Genomic DNA, 16,748 nt, shown 5'->3' on the forward strand with positions numbered 1-16,748 from the left:
GTCAGGTTTCGACCAATAGCAGATAGATTTTAATTCTAAACAAGCCAAACGATTGGAAATTTATCTACCAATCTGCTAAAATGAACACTTAGTTAATTTTCAATAGGTCACTATTGAAAAATACCAAATGTCCAACTGTTGCAATGGTGATCAAAATTATCACCGAATGACTGAAAACAGCGCATTTCCTAACATAGACTTAAAAATCGAATTCGATGCGGTCCCACTGAACGGTGCTCATTCAATCACCGTAAGTGGTGGTGTCCAGTCCAGCAGCAGCATGAGTGCTTTCAACAACAACAACAACGAAAGGTTGCCTGGAAGCAGCGAGCTGCAGAGCTCCAATCATAGAGAAGGAGGAAGAAGTCCCACCGCTAGGCTAGGATCGGAATTAGTAGCTCGTCGTGCTCAGCTCAGCATTACTCAACCAGTATACAAAACTGTCCTTTTCAGGACCACCATAAATTTGTTAAGAGTTTTATTTGGACATTTGTCAAGGTCATCAGTTGCCGCAAGCAGCTAGCTATCAAGGCTCAACCTGGTCTCTATAGAAGGTGTGGAATTGTAGGCCCGAATGTATTGGTGAGATTAATCATCGGCCGACCATTTTCCAGAACACGCTGGTAGGAAGTGTTAAAAATCCATATAGAATTTGAGAGAAGCGGGAATAATTCACTTTGGGTGTATATTCAGTTCCCAAAAAGCCAATAAAATCAAATTTGTGAGAAAATTAGCTCTCACTAGTTCAATCTTTCGAAGTCCCTCCTTTTTTACATATTCTGCACAAACGATACTTTCCGGGGCGGGGCGCCCTATTCATATATTTCGGAAGGAAATCCTGTGAGGGGTGAATTGAATACACTTTAATTCAAAATGCACAAAACTTAAAAACTCATAAATAACAAAAAAAATTAAAATACACCTTTTAAAGTCGGGTAGATGAATCGAAAATACTCAAGTTGACAGTCCCTTGGATTCTCTTCATCAACTTTCTCTTTGAAATAAATACTACAAATTTGATACGCTTACAAATAAAAAACGGAAAGAGTTAAGATAATTGATGATTGATCAATTAAAAGAACTAAATGTTCACATTTGTTCCGTCCACTAGCGGTCCTACGTCAAGCTTCCGTTCGTGCCCCTAGGCACAGATCCTTCTACTTTTTGTAGACAAATCGTGATAGGGATCAACACCATCTGGGAGTGATTGTCTGCTTTGTAGTGTTTTAAAAATAAGCACAATAAGTTTAACTTTCTGATGATATATGCAAACGCATACGGTATGCGTACCACTTGTCCCTGCCAAAATGCCTCGCAAAATACAGTGTTTCGGACGGTTACTGGCGAACATGGAATATGTATTTTTAAAGATGCGGTACGCCTCCTGCAAGTTACACAAAACTAATCTTCTTTGTACGTAGATTCCGCCTTCATCATTTTTAGATATTTAATAATCTCTTTTCCCCGGACAAACACGACTTTTATCGTCACCATTGTAACATCATGAACAAGCATTATCGTTTGTTCTCCTAATGAAGCTCTGCTTAACCTCTTTACAGGCACCGACATTATTCCTTTCTCTTGCTGCAGTGCTTTTGCTTGGTTGGCCATATGTTGAGGAACATTGAACTCCTTCATAATTCTATATGTAGACCAACTTTTGGGAATAATTATTAGAAAAAAGTAGAAGGGTCTGTGCCTAGGGGCACAAACGGAAGCTTGATGTAGGACCGCTAGTGGACGGAACAAATTTGTTGATCATGTAATTCTTAACTCTTTCCGTTTTTGAATTGGTGGCCCTGAAAAGGGCCGGTTGTTTTTCAAATGGTGGCCACACCAGTGCAAGTCGATGCCGACCGGATGACGGTAGCATAGTCATGCTTCCTATTGCGGGAAGCCTTTCGTCCGGTCGATGTGGTGCTTTCGTCGTCGTCTCAGTGATGTCACATGTGCAGATTTATCTGTAATGATACAGATTTTTCTCAACATTTTTTTTTAAATACAGATTTTCAGGTTTTTCAAATTAGTGGAATATATGTTTAACTCTGGATTATATTTATTAATATCCATAAATAATCCTCTCTTCCTTTTGAGTAAGTAAGAGCACTTAACCAATCTTTCAGGTTTTATTTTATTATCTTCGTTAATTTTGAACGGACTTCTGAATCAGGTTGGGGTTGGGGTTGAAACAGTTGACGTTTTTTACTACACTCGCTTCGGTGTCGTGCGCGACAGTCTGTTTGTATTCGAACACTCATGCTCTACCCTCGTCTCTTTCACACAACACGAACGGTAGAATAACATTCGAGCTAAAAGAAAATTATTAAAATAACTATCATATGACATGTGTGATTTTGTTGTAATTCCTTAATTTGGTGTAAATTAAACCATTTCTGATCAGAAATGTTATTACTAGGGCATCATTGCTTGCTATTTTCACAATTCACACAAGCACAACATCGGCAGCTCTTATTATGAGAAAAACTTAAATGCATACATTAGTGACGGTCTTCGGCGACATTGTTGTATGACAGAGCCTGTCATATGACATTTTAATTTGATACTGTATTATGATAGCTTGTTTTGCAAGTTTCGGAGGCAAAAGCAATCGATTGTCACTGAAAATGTGTCGACTAACGTGACCGCTTACAAGACCGTAAGTTACAAGAATATTTTATTATATTCGTTAATTTTGAACGGACTTCTGATGCTCAGATGTTCTGATTTCTGATTGCTCGTTAGAAGGGATGTTAATTTTTCATTCTTATTGTTTAATTAACCATATCACATGGTGACAGGTACTATGATTATTATTTTTTATTTGTCGAATCGGTAAACAAGCCCTTTTAACAACCCACAAGCTGATTGATTACAGTTTGTGAGCCGAACAGTCAACTGGATATTTTGACATGTTACTAGCGTAATATCAGAAATAAAGAATATTCTATGCAATTCTACTAAATATCCAAATAAAAGTTATGTGTTGTGACAAAATACAATGAAGTTGATAACACATATGAGCACGATTGCAAATATGTAGAGAAATACAGATGAAACCATCCCAAAGTTTTTCACACAAAAAATGCTGAGTACACTTAGGTATATAGGTTCGAGCCACCGCTTGCGAATTCAATATCCTTGTAATCTGCCAAATGATTAAATCAAGTTGAAATTTGTTTTGATTAGAAGAATTTGAGAAAATGAAACATTGAGCATAACATTTTACAACTTACTTTATAAAATTTTAATGCTTATTTTTTTCATTTTCTAAAATTGTTGAGTAAAAAAACAACTGTAAAAAAAGTTTTACGAAAATGTGATTGTTTCTTTATTTGTAGTTTTAGACTTTTTTTTTTCTTCTGTTTGGGACCTAACACCATTGCGACCAGTAATTTGATCTATTGTAGTATATCCCGTGTCGTTAGTTTAGTGCATGTCGTATTACTCCATCACTATTGATAAATGATGAAGTATTCGATTTTTTTACAGTTGTCATTCTTACATTTATCGCAAGGTTCCGGGTCTAATTGAAAGGTCCCGCTATTTATACCCTTCGGAGTGTTGGAACACCCTCCAAAGGTGCGCCCCTTCGTCAGTCAAAATTGGAATCCTTAGCAACAAAATTAAAGAATGACACCGATAGTGACCATGCATCAGAACCCTAGTCTTAACCACTTCAAACTAGGGAACAACGAATAGAAGATTAGGAATCACATAGATGATGACTAACTAACTCATTTTTTCCTTGTTTCAAGATCATCCTCGGTGGACAAAGCCGAGTCTTGTCACTATCAACAAGGCATAAAAAGTAACAAAGACTAAGATGTGTTCCTTTGATTACTGAAAAGTTCTGTTCCCCTAGTTTGAAGTAGTCAAGACTAGGAATCGGTGGTAATCTTACATCCCGTAACGAGACACGAAAAGTTTTAGACTGTTAGAAAAGATACACATCACTCAAAATAAAAATCAAGATTCAGGATTTCGAGGTAAGTAGATTAATTCTTGAGAAAGCAAACTTAAGTCAATCTTCAAGATTCTAAAATATGAACAAATTATTTCTGAACTTCAAAGTATATTTACGACGATCCGCAATAAGATCATACTATAGAATTTATGCGCATTATTTTACAGATTTTTGTCAGCCAGAAACAGATTTAAAAGATTTTCTACGGTGAAAATACAGATGGAAATAATGTGGCAACACTGCTTTGCTTTCTTATTGGTTCAATGCGTGCAGTTCCACTCATACGTCGGTTCCGAAGCTTATCCGTCCGTTGCTCGAATGCAAATGACGAAGAAAACGATTTGGCAAGCGTTTTTATTATCACTGCTTTTCTCATCCCATCCTTTCATTGGTGAAATGGTGAGCGAGCGATAAACCGAGCATGCGCAATGTGTCGTTTGTTCGATTTATCTATCGTTCTATCGTTGCGTCCGTGTTTGGGATTTTTCGTTACATGTCTGAATTTTTAATGTGACCCCCAGTATAGAAAATAAAGACGTTGTCCTACTTAAAAAAATTAAAGACGTCAAAAATAAAACATACAAATGATTTATTTCTTATTATTTACCTTGGCAGGGAAAAGGAATCATTTTGGACGGACAAAAAAGGCATTTTTGAAAATAAAAAATAGATTTTTCGGACCACCTTAACGTGGAAATGGTCACCCTAATGGTGGAATAAAAAAGTACGATTCTAAAAAAGTTTTCTAATACGACAAACATAACAAAAAACGGTTCTGTGCTCAAGTTATTAACGAAAGAGAAAGTCAATGAAGAGAATCGATCAATGTTAATTAGGACCTAATGCAATGTTGAGCTTGAATTTTCAACGTCAGACGTGGAATGCGCCATCCAAAACATTAATGTACGCACAAGGTAACCGCAAAATACCCAATAATGACTTCAAAGTAAGCATTTTCGAGGGAAACTGGGACTACCCATTATATGAGAAAAATTTCACCCATTTATGAGTAATTACAACTACAAAAACCAGTAGTAAGTATTCATTTTTGAGTAACAAATACTCATAATTGGGTACTATTTTTACTCATTTAATGGATAGTCCCAGTCTCCCTCGAATATGCTTACTTTGTAGTCATTATTGGGTATTTTGCGGTTACCGTGCAGGGCAGTTTTGATTCAAAATGCGCACCCATTTCGGCTGCTAAACTTGTAGCTCACCCGTTGGCCGACAGATAGCGCGCTATCAATGTTACTTTTCAAGTAAAAGCAGGGATGCCCGACTGAGTAATCTATGTTTTAATTATCTAAGCTATAAGCGAAGACAACAAATCAAGAAGACTGGCAGTATCTCTTCCATTTTCTCATACGAACGCTATGAGACAGTTACAATTGCGTCATCTGCCGCTCAAAGGTAAATGCTTCGAACGAATTTGATAGCAAAGATTACATCCTCAGAAGAAGAGTTTGTGTATTTGCTAATTTTTCTATGCGTTGCTTCCCCTTCACTCAAGCGCAGCGCCTTTGTATCTGTCGCTTGGATTCTGGCAAAGTTGCCAGTCTTCTTGGTTTGTTGTCTTCGCTATAAGCCAGCATGATATGAGTAGTTGAAACAAGATACCACACAAGCGACGCTAAAATTGTAAACAAACTGCGTGGTGGTGTTGGTGAAGCATCGCGCGCGCAACATAAAAATCCGAGAGAGCGTCCGACCAAAACATGATTGCATTGAGCATGTTGTTTCAAAATAGCTCAGCTGTGTGGGTTTCATGATGGTGGCACGGCGTACATAACTGTGACTTGAACGCGGGTCAAAATCAGATGAATCGTTAAAAAAAAAATTTATAGTACTACCCCCATGAGTTTTACCGAAAATACAATATTGTGAATTCGTGTCGGTAAAATGTAACGGAACGAAGCCATTAACACGCGTCATGCTTGGAATGTTTGAAGCTAATCGTGCAGTCCTCGTGGTGGATGTGCGTTGAGGGAGTTTCAGTAGAAAATGTTCATTTGACCCACCGCGCGGACGTGAGAAATCAAACAGCGCACCGGCTGGAAATAGCAATGTTGTTGAAAGCCAGTCAGTATGTTGTACGGTTTCGAATGTAGCGTTCTTCGTTCAGAGAGGGAGAGAACCGTCGCGTCGTCTAGTAGTAAAGGCCTAAAGCCAGCCTCAATGAAATAGTAAAGGAAAATATCTCAAAGTAGATCAAACATAGTGCTTTCCTACGTCTGGTCTGTATAGTGTTCGCATTTCGTTCTCTATTACTACCTTTATCTGTGCCATGCATATTCTCCGTTGCCCCCAGCAGATGTGCACAGGAATTGCAGGAAGAAGAGTGAATAATATTGGAACCAATAGCCAGGTCGGTCGGCTGGTAGTGTTACGGTACAGTTAATGATATCCGCATTCTAATTTATGCTACATCTATACACAACATTGCTTCTGCGTGAATACCTCGCTCCCGTTTGGATACGTGCCGGATCAAAACCCGTTGAATTTCGGATGACAAAAATAAGAAGCATCGCAGTGAGAACGCTTTCTACCGGTTTTTTGTTGTTTTACGTGTGATTTAGATTTCGAATAACAAATGAAAAGATTGAATATGTGTGAGTATCTATTGTTTGTATGCCTGCTTGTGATTGAATAATAGTTTTTTATACCGATACCTACTTGAAGAAATTAAATTACTCAGCTGCAAGTGGCAGTAGGCCGAAAGAAATACATGTGAATTTTAATGTTTGACCTCGAATCGTTAATCAGTGATACAGAAAATTTCTCTGTTTTTAAAACGAGTAGTGTAACAGCGTTGTATTTTCACGATTCCGGAGCATCACCATCATCATTGCATTATTGTTCGTATGGAATGTGAAAAAAAAAGTAGAAAGCGAGCGCATAACAAGTGAATCGATTTGTGAGTAAAGAATCGACGCTGTGCATAGTTTTTAATTGTGCCTATTGTGAAGGGAAAGGGGAAGAAGCATATCGATTTTTCCTCCCTATACTATACTGAGCGGTGCAATTATACATCTACATAGGTATAGGCACATTGAATGGAAGAGTGCCTGTTTGCTGACAGAACAGAAGACCGAAAGAATCTCCATCATTCTCAGGAACATATTTTCTGAAACGCACGCGGCGGCAGGTTGGCCAAAAACAGAACGTGCTGACGTGAGCCTTCTTTGGAGGTGCAACCACCTTAGGTTGAACCGTTGCCGATTCCCGCTGTGCCAGCATCGTGGAAGACACTTGTTATTTTGGAGGCACATTTTCCTCACCGTTCGACTCGCCGTTTTGTGCCAAACACAATTCTTTAAAAGGTAAGCAAGCTATATCATATTTCGATTAACACTTTCTACCTATGCATAATAAATGATGTTTATTTATACCGGCATCCGCCAGGTGCATCTACATATGCGTAGTATCCATAGCGTGTGGATGTTTTTGTGATTTGCATTGTTTTGATAATGATTTATAATCAATGCGACCAAAATAATGTTCATTTCGGTATAATTTGAACGAAGCTTAACTAAATTCAGAACTTATGCGATAAAAAACAATAGGGTGGTATTTGGTTAGCAAAATCTAAATTATTCCAGCTCATGGATAGAAAATTTTATGACTAACAACTTTGCCTAAAAAAGTACACTGGAGTCGCTTTTTACGCGGGTGATACGTCCCGCGTAAAAAAAAACCGCGTAAAAAAAAACCGCGTAAATTCCGGAATCCGCGTAAAAAAAAACCGCGTAAATTCCGAAATCCGCGTAAAAAAAAAACCGAGTAAAAAAAGACCGTGTAAGAAAAAAACGCGTAAAAAGCGATATACCGCGTAAATTCTGAAATCCGCGTAAAAAAAAACCAAAATCCGCGTAAAAAAAAACCGCGTAAATTCCGGAATCCGCGTAAAAAAAAACCGCGTAAATTCCGAAATCCGCGTAAAAAAAAACCGCGCAAAAAAAAACCGTGTAAAAAAAAACCGCGTAAAAAGCGACTCCAGTGTATATGCCTATTTGCTATTGTCTTAAAGTTATTCTTGATTTTATGGAACAAGGAGATGCATATTTTTGCATATTTCCTTTAAAATCTTTATATATTTGCAATGTCATACAAAAGCAGTCAATAAATATGAATTATTAGAAAAAATAATCAATAATGAATAAATCAAATTAGAACTTTTCTGAGAGCTACTCAGATTTTAGGTGCTTATAAACACCAGTGTTTAGGTCAAACTCGTTCAAGAGGCCAAGTAATTCAAAGTACATTGGGATGTCTAATTTCGAAAAAAAAAAAATAATAATATCATATTATGTTCGCCTTCATAACTTGATAACTAGTTGTATTCATAACTTAAAAGTATGCTATAGTTGTATATGTAAATAGTTGGTCTTCAAAGATTTGGTGGTATTTTATAAATTATTTTTTACCAATTAATCGGTGAAATATCTTAGACAGGGGAAATGGCTTTAATGTTGGCCTATGCATCTAAGACTGGACCCATCGCTAAAAATCTGCTATTGCTTCCAATGGATACAAATCAGTGAAACTAAATACCCTGTGCCTTTTGAAACTGATTTAAATGTCAGCATAAACCCTTAATAACGTTTTCAAAGTTGTTGAATAGGTGAAAATTGAGGTTACGCGACGCCACTGCACTTTTGATGATTAAATGTCATTATTCTCCTAAAACATCCTGATCTTTGAAAAAATCATTGTAAAATTAAGGATCTAGCAGGCCGTGACAATTTTTTCTCTTATAGTAGGGACTTAAGGAAATGTATAAAATATATAAAAGGGTTGTGATCAAGGGCCTGAAATGTCGTATCCATATTGTAACCAGTATTCAAATTATAACATGGCTGGGTTCCATGGTAACCAGTGCTGAAAAATACAAAATACTAAATTTCCCTAGCCATCTGATGCCAGTATCAGTTCACACAGTTAGAAAATCAATATCATTTGCCTCAATGTCTGTACGCAAATGACATTTACATCGTAAAGGGACCGCTGCCGCAAATGTTTCTTATATACGCCAACTAATCGAGTACCAATCTTTAGAAAACTAGCACTGATCGTAACACATGCGCATGCATACGTTGTAAAGCTGGGCCCGCAGTATGAGCCCTCACTTATGTTGACTACTACAAGTTGTTGCTTAATTTCAATGCTTAGAAATACTTGTTCAACTAGGGTACTGGATTTTGGTTGGACCTATTTATGTCATTTTCACACTGCGTCTAAATGTATTCCGTTTGTAGGGTTGAGACCAGTGCTGTAAATTCTCAAAATCATTTGAACATTTTTGATGAAAATGAGAAAAGTAGCTATTCGCTATCAAAGGGGACCTCCTCCGAATGGGTGATAGGGTATACGTCCCTAACCTCGGTCTAATATGCAGCCATAGATTACGTTTTTAATCATAACTCATCAATTAATTTACCTGCAAACGATATTCTACTGCTAAATGGTATGCTTAGATATGCTTATCATGTCGTTTGCTATCAGGAACCGCAAAAAGTTGAAAAACTTACTTTTTTTAAGACAAAAACTCACCAGGGAAATGTATGTAATATCGGTCTATTGTCCCCAAATTGGGTCTATTTATGGATGCAACTTCGTCCTATCCTGTTTGATTCTCAAAAAAAACGCTCTTGGTAACGTTTTCTTATGTATTTTTTTTTTATCACTATCACTGTTAACTTAATACTCTTCATTCCTCAAAACATTTCTTAGAGAAAATTTTACGAAAACTACATTAAATCACTCAAGTTAAAAATTAAAAATTAAAAATTTCGCTTATCGTCTTTCGACCGCAGAATATCTAAATCAAAACATTGTGATGTTCATTATACAGATTTGGCAGAAAAAATCTCCCTTCCTGTTCGTTCCTTATCATCCAAATGCAAACCACATTGTTGACGTTACTCTTATTGCTATATGCTGTCAAATGAATTTCATGGGCCAAAGTTAGGAACATAGAAAAGAAATGTGTCCCTAAAGTTGGGTCCATGATTTACTTGTGAAAACGTTGTTAAACAATTAAAATAAACATAAAATATTCAAACAGTAACTGTGAGTTTTACGTCTAGTGTGTATTATCAGGTAATTCCATTCAATAAATGCCATAATCAGGCCATTTGATGATCGTCAGTGCAACCTTCCCATCTTAACCTTAGAAGTCATGGCGGCTAAAAACTCCGAACAGAGTGATATTCTCAACCAGTTTTATTACTTACGAGAGCTGAAAATGTATTGAAATGTTGTGATATAAATTGATTTGTGTGTGGTACACATTTATCAATCATCAGTGATCAATATTTTCCTTATTTTTTGTGTAATATTCCTTAATTAATTATTTATTTGCGTGATAGGCCGAATGAAAGGACTAGACCCACATTCAGTGGTGGCACGAGTCCTGGAGTTTAACATTTTTTCCATAACATTTGATACATTTTGCGATAACCATTGTGACGATACACAAAAACAAACTGGCAAGCGGCAAAAATGTCATGACATTTCTAAACTTTTTTCAGCCAGCGACAGAACATTTTCGCACAAAGAAGCAGACAAGACCGGCGGCGCGCGCGACATTAATTTATGTCGTGTAGAATTTTGCTGATTTCTGGCTAATTACTGCATTTATTTGATGTTTATTGCATGGAATTAAAAGATAAGAATGAAGACTAACCACTCATAAGCATTGATGTTAAAATTATGCGTAAATAAGGGAGTTGGTAATTTACTGTCACACGCAAGCCTGCAGCTAAAATTTCATTACAATAAACTGTTTGGAAAAATCAGGCTGCGAGATTTTATTTATTCTCTATCTCCGCTGTTCGCTTGGAATGTAGTTATACACGGTCGCCCGTGTGCGGGCTGTTTTGTTTCGCTCTGGACGATGGTTTTTCAAAAAATGTACTGTTGCCACCTCTGCCCACATTACATACCGTAACCCTATCAGTTGCTTAGTCATTTGACGAAGGCATGGATCATTCTCATTTGAGAAACGCTATATATCATTCGATTGAGTGTAACCTACACACAAACGGAGCTCTGGTCGACATTCCGGCGAAAAAGCTAAGCCAACCCGACACCAACCTGACTTCTATCAAACCCCAACCCGATGTTGACCCGACATTGACCCGACATAAACCCAAAATTGACCCGACATTAACATGACATTGGGTCGACATCGACCTTAAATTAGCCTTACATTGATCCGACATCGGGTCGACTTGTCGGTTCGGGACCATTTTCCTGGATTTATTCCATACTCCACTGTCGTATATCAAATGATACTGAGTGACTCAATTGACAGTGACAATGAGCTTCGAATGAGAAAGGGGCTCTTCAAATTATGGTCATGTGAGAATTCGTTTACACAGAATTGATTGAATGGTTGTAGTGGTTCATCTTCAATCGAATGATATGAAAATTTACAGCACTGGTTGAGACTGGGACTGATTTAATCCCAGTATCAACCCTACACATGGAACGTATTTGATGTTGCTACTTCTCGTAATCGCCCATTTCCGTTCTATCGATCAGAAAAGATCAATAATATCAATGATCTCACCGTGCACAAATCAATAATAGGTATGTGCCGATGCGTTAGTTCATTAGCTACAACATAAATCCTATTAGAGCGCATTGTATGAATATTTACGCTCATTGTTTTCAAAACAAAAGAAGCGCTTCTAGCAAATTCCCTTTTTCTACGTTTATCCGTAGGACGAAGAAAATCTAATGGCGTTTCAATGCGTTAGGACGGAATTGAAACTCGTAGAACGGATTTAGAATCAAGAAGCAGTGTTAGATTTTAGACAATATCTCAATAATTTGTGACTCTTTATCAAATCCAATGGTACGTATGGAAAGGTGAATAAATTTGCAAGTCATCTTTAACAGAATTATTCCCCTTTTTGTTTAAACTCGTTCAGAAAAGAGAGATAAAGCGTGGGTTGCTAGGTGGGTTGTGCTTAGTGCGACGGAAATTAGATCAAAAACCCTACTGGACTGCGGATCAGCAGAGATGAGCGGATCCGGCTTGGGACTCGTCCCTACACCGTGTTTTCTCAATGAATATAACATATGGACATACAAAATATGTGTTTGGTGAAAAAGTGTACCTTTCTAGTTTCTAGTAATACTGAAGAGATTTTTTCTAATAATACTGAAGAATTAATATTTTTATATTTTTGTAAATTCCAAAATCCGCATAAAAAAATCGCGTAAATTCCGAAATTCGTGTAGAAAATCGTGTAAAAAAACCGCGCAAAAAGCTACTACAGGGTATAAGGTGATCCAAGAGACGTTTCTCAGTGGAACTGACAGCTAGATATCTAGAGTGTGTGAGTGATCTGGTTTTAATGGTGCTGAATGTAAACATATACAAAGCAGAAATTCATATTGCCAGTTCTACTGTGATCTGTAAAAAGTTCTTGGTAAACAAAAAAGTCAGCTTATCGCTACTATCTCGTGGACAGCCTTATTGCCTTCGCACCACCAATCCGAAGTCGCGAGTGAGTTGGCAGCAAACAGCCAATACTTTGCATCAGATTTCAGTCGAACGGGCAATAATAGTCATTGATATGTCAGTCATTTTAATGTTCCGTTATTAACTGCAGCAGGAGCTTGTGTTTTGTGTAGGAATAGGAATTCTAGCGGGGTTCTCTCTGTTTCTACTCTTTAGTATGACTATGATTACCCTGAAAAGAACCTTTTGATATGAATTTTAGTTGGGACATGTTCAGAAAATTAACCCCTTTTTGGAAAATGTTTGTGGCCCTGAAAAGGCTTAAAGCCTTTGGAAGATGATGATGACGTGTAGGCAGCTGCGTATTCAGTGACGGCATCACGGATCAAATTTTGTCGGCACACCTTCAGCACACCTCGGGTTTCCTCGTACATCAGACCGGAGATGAGCTAGACACCACCACGTCGAGCCAGACGACGAATGGCAGGCCCTGGATGTTATCACACGATGACACCGACACCGATGTTAACCGTTGAACGGGTGAATCGCAACTAATGCGAAAGCCATACACAGTAACTAATGAGAAGTGAGAAAATATGGTACCGGCAGAGCTGGTTGTCTATACAACAGGTAGCTAACTGCGCGATCGTATTAGTTGCGATGCACCCGTTCAACGGCAAACAACGAGGAAACCCGAGGCAAATGTACGAGGAAACCTGAGGTGTGCCGAGAAAATGTGATCCGTGATGCCGTCACTGACCACGCCAAAAGCAGACAGTCCTGGCCATGGATGTCGTCTACGCATCATTATCACCAACAACCAAGCAACAAAACGGGCCTTTTCAGGGCCACCAAGTTCATTTAAGAAAAGAGTTAGAGTAGAATTTTTAAAAAACTACAAAAATAGTTTTCACCATTAAGTCAAGGCAATTTTATCTCATTGATGGCACTGTTCCATTGATAGTAAGTTAGAAATTTGGAAAGTGGATGGAACGCTTTGGATGCATATTATGGTCAAAACAAGTCAAAAGAAATCATTCATTATCGTTCAGTTTTTTCCTAGAAATTTTTGATAAATAGTATTTTCTTGCAGGCTTTCTTGTTAAAAGGGAGGGAATTTTTATGTATTTTTTATGCAGAATATGCAAAATGGGAGGGACTTCAATTGTTAATCCTCCCTCCCCAACCAAATGTTACAGAGTGTCATCAAAATACATGGAATGTTGATATATTGAGATCGTGAGAGTGAATTTTCTCTTGGGATTGGTGCTTATTTAAAAAAAAATTCCCGGAAAAAACTGAACGACAAAGTCCATAAACGATTTCTTTAGGTTGTCGTCAACTTTTTTTTGGAAAGCTATGTGAAATTCACATGGATTTCATGGATTACATATGTGATATATTTTAGAGTGTATCCCCTGTTTCCAAGTTTGGTTACAAGATTACAACTCTGAAGAGCATTTTGTGTGGTCGTTGAGAGCGTGTGGTTCTGAATATGGCGATGAGTGTGCAAAATATTACGCAATTCCATCCTCCCTATTTGCACGCGCCCGAGGATCGGAGGCGAATGCCACTTCGACTTGTTTCGTCTACTTACTACTCTCTGACGACTGTGCTGGGGAAGCAGCATATGCATGTAGGTGGATTTGTTAGTTAATTCGACGCTCTTGGACAATTCTGGAAATTTACCAGTTTTACAATAGTTTCTTGTTGAAAAACAACATTCGGAAGCATGTTATCGATGCGTAGCCATATTTCTGATCGATTGGTGATAAAATTATTGAAATTGGACCAGGGACAGCTGAGTTATTAACGTTCAAAAATTTTCTTCATTTGTTACATGTTCCATTTTCGGTTTTCACAAAGTGTACCCCCATATAGAAATCAAAGACGTAGTCCTACGTCAAAAACTGTAGTTAAGCTTTTTTATCTTTAACCAACAAATTACGCGTTTTGCACCAAAGTAGACTGCTGCGCTAAAAATAATTTCTCAGATGCTTATTTCGCTCGGGCCAGACAAAATAGAAATTAATAATATTGAAAGTTCTATCACCGCTAGTATGTCCGTTGTAAAATGTAGCGTTGTCTTACATTAAAATTGGTCATGGGCTGGGCGAAAACAAATCTGAGTGATTATTTTTATCGCATAGGTCTAAATACTTTGGCGCAAAATGTGGAATACGTACTTTCAGATTGTTTTCAGTTATTATATTGTACAGGATTGTAAAATGAACAGTTGTTAAGGGGCCAAGCCTACATTCGAGGCCAAAAAAGCGATATTTTGTAATCCTTTAAATTTGTCAAACCTCTTAACGGAATCCCTTTATGAAGAGCTATGAGTGCGTTGGTTTATTTCCTTTAAAATCCGTTATAATTGCTTATTTTTTGACAGATACGCGTATTTCGTCTACTACTTGCAGACTTCATCAGTGCCAAGTACTCAACACACCGATATTTTGTGATTTTTTACGTAGGACTACGTCTGTGATTTCTATATGGTGGTACACTTTGTGAAAACCGAAAATCGAACATGTAACGAAATTAAGAAAGATTTTAAATGTTAAAAACACAGCTGCCTCTGGACCAATTTCAATAATGTTATCGCCAATCGATCAGAAATATCTCTGTGCATCGATAACAATGCTTTAGACTGCTGATTTAGAAGATATTGAAAAAGTAGTAAATGTCAAGCATTGTCCAAAAGCGTCGAAATAAGTAACAAATCCACCCATTACGTACATGCATATGCTGCTTCCCCAACACAGTCATCAAAGAATCGATTCTAGACGAAACATGTCAAAGTAGCATTACTACTTCCTCAACACTGTCATCAGAGAGTCGTTAGTAGACGAAACAAGTCGAAGTGGCATTCGCCTTCGATCTTCGAGCGTGTGCAAATAGGGAGGATGCAATTGCGTAAAATTTTGCACACTCATCACCATATTCACTACCACACACGCCCAACGACCACACAAAATGCTCTCCAGAGTTGTAATCTTGTAACCAAACTTGGAAGCATGGATGAAAGTGATTTTGATCGATTCTCTGCATCGACATTCTGTTTCGTTTATAACTCGACGGCAAACACATTCATTGATAAGTTTGTTGTTCTGGGTGATAGGAGAGCATATCAGAAATAGTGCGAAATACGTTAGTGAAGCCATGGTCATCAAAAGAGGAAATCGATGAAGAGAATTGACTTTCACCCGTCCGCTTATAAGCCCCATAATTCAGTCGTCGTCATAGCAATGAAAACTAGCATTGCACCGCTTTTGGTTCTTGGGTTACACTTGCTGGTTGCAATTCTGCTGTTCGACATTTCCGAAGGACCACCAAAAATCATGAAATTACACTTTTTCTAGAGATGCCTAAAAGTTCAATTATTCGATTAACGATTAAGCGTGAAGATTGTTCCAGCTATTCGATTAAATATTTATTGAATTTTCAATTCTTGGAGCGCTTATTTCTACTCGTTTAATTTAGCGCAGTAGATGAAGCTCCTGCTGCAGTTAACAAATAACGTTTATTATATAAGACCACGTAGTCCTACGTCACCATTGCGTACAACCCTATAGGGCTGTCCCTTGTAGTTTTTTCCCTAAAAGTAAACGGGATATTTCAAATCGGGTTTTACACATTTATTGTTCTTAAATTCGTCTTGGAAAATCATTATATTATATGTTTCCTGATAGTGTTTGTCCCCCAGTTATGTGGTCTGCGCGTCTGGGTCTGGCAAAATCTACTTGCAGTCACCTACAGACTGCTGCGATGGATTTCAAATTGATAAACAAATCAATGCGTGACTTTCTCCTAACCAATAAATGAGGTTATTGAGTTTGATTTTTTTTTCGTTTTTTTATAGCACATTTCGACTCCGTGCCATGCTCGTATGTAGATGATATGTTCGATTCCCGAAACAATCGAGTGGTTCTACTGTTCCCTTTTTAAAGTGTTGGTTAGAATTTAAACAGCATGCAACAAACTCACGCACCAGACTACCAGAATTAATTTTACAGTCACAGAATTGCTAAAAGAAAGCTACGGGCAAGTTATAATTGATTGTGAAGGCCTAGTGCATTGCAGATGGTACATCTGTTTAAATAAAGCATCATATATAGGCGAAGATGATGATGGTGATGCTTCGCGAGCAATTAAAAAGCCACAGACGCACACTCAAAGATGATAGAAAAGTAGCAAAATAGAGTGAACATCGACCATGTGGTGCATCATTGTACACATGAATTAGCCGAATGGTGAATAATGGTATTAAATTGCAGCTGTTCTCATGAGAGGGATGAGTTTTGTTTT

This window comes from Ochlerotatus camptorhynchus, unplaced genomic scaffold, assembly GCF_037179485.1.
Source record: "Ochlerotatus camptorhynchus isolate MF236.1 unplaced genomic scaffold, CSIRO-AGI_Acam_v1.1 ptg000954l, whole genome shotgun sequence".
Classification (NCBI taxonomy): domain Eukaryota; kingdom Metazoa; phylum Arthropoda; class Insecta; order Diptera; family Culicidae; genus Ochlerotatus; species Ochlerotatus camptorhynchus.